Source organism: Limulus polyphemus, unplaced genomic scaffold, assembly GCF_000517525.1.
Source record: "Limulus polyphemus unplaced genomic scaffold, Limulus_polyphemus-2.1.2 Scaffold3157, whole genome shotgun sequence".
Classification (NCBI taxonomy): domain Eukaryota; kingdom Metazoa; phylum Arthropoda; class Merostomata; order Xiphosura; family Limulidae; genus Limulus; species Limulus polyphemus.
Genome location: NW_013668767.1, coordinates 89,852 through 91,557, shown reverse-complemented (window position 1 = coordinate 91,557; position 1,706 = coordinate 89,852).

The window sequence follows — 1,706 nt, the reverse complement described above, 5'->3', positions numbered from 1 at the left end:
CAACCAACTACTTTTTACAGTTTACAGTAATGAAGGTTATTTTTTTTAACATGTACGAACTGGTGCGATAATCCACAAGTACTTCAAGATATGACTCGTACTTCAGCATCCACTCTGAAACAGCTACCTACGTTGTTATGTCGAATGTTTTCCAAAAAGAATAGAAAAAAAAGATCCAAAACTCAAGGGCTTTCAAATAATTGACTTTTCTTCTTCATGAGAATAAAAGGTGATGATCAGTGAATGCAATGTAATATATAGGTACAGATGTCGACGTCAAAACCGGACGTTCCACATTAGTTTATCTTGGAGACTAGCCAATCATAACTGGAGACGTTGGTGTCAGGTTTAGTTTGTACAAAAGAAACGTGTACATTACATGAAAGGCGTAAGAGTGATAATGGTTGAAAAGATGTTAAAATAGTTTTCATAGATTAGAAGAAAAACAATTAAATACAAAAGGGGTGGTAATCAGAGAAAATGATGAGATAAAGTAATACATAGGAAATAATATCAGTATATATGTATAAAAACACGAATAAAAATATGGATGATACTAATAAGTAAATAAAATAGATCAATGCAAAGCTGTTTTGGGAAATTTTTTTTAGAGGCGCACGAAGGTCAATAATGCAGGATTGTTTGTTTGTTTTGAATTTCGCGCAAAGCTACACGAGGGCTATCTGTGCTAGCCGTCCATAATTTAGCAGTGTAAGACTAGAGGGAAGGCAGCTAGTCATCACCACCCACCGCCAACTCTTGGGCTACTCTTTTACCAACGAATAGTGGGATTGACCGTCACATTATAACGCCCCCATGGCTGAAAGGGCGAGCATGTTTGGTGTGACGGGGATTCGAACCCGCGACCCTCATATTGTGAGTCGAGTGCCTTAGCCACCTGGCCATGCCGGGCCCACAATGCAGGATCGAGAGTGATGCCATTTGGCGTTGCGGTATTTAACAATGCTATCCAGTAAGCTTCTTTAAGTTTCCTGTTTCTGTTTGATGTAAATTTTGTCTCCTGAAGACATAAAACTGACAGGTTAAATAGTGTAACGCCGAATGACGTCAATCTCGATCGCGGAATTGTTGATCGTCGTGCGTCTCTAAAAAAACAAATAGTTCCAAAATCCAGGTAAAAATGGAATGGCTCCAGCCTTGTTTTAGGAAGACTTTTTATCTATACCAAAACTAGACATAGAAAATTTCTTTGCATTTTTCGAAGCATCAAATCCTAAACTCTTGACAGTAATTATTTATTTTATGATACCAAGAAAACGAGTTGAGTTTAACGGCCCACAGATAGCAGCACATTATGGCACTGTAGTTATATAGTTTGTTTGTGTTGAATTTCGCGCAAAACTACACGAAAGCTATCTGTGCTAGCCGTCCCTAATTTAGCAGTGTAAGACTAGAGGGAATGCAGCTAGTCATCACCACCCACCGCCAATTATTGGGCTAATCTTTTACCAACGAATAGTGGGATTGACCGTAACTTTATAACGCTCCCACGGCTGAAAGAGCGAGCATGTTTGGTGGGACAGGGATTCGAACCCGCAGATTGCGAGTCGAGCTCCCTAACCACCTGGCCATACAGGGCCTAGTATATAGACAAGTCAAACTGTTATAGTATATTGGCACTTGTGTATCCTGAGGATGACGTTGTAACGTCGAAACACGTAGAGTCGTCAACTTTTTGAAGGCCA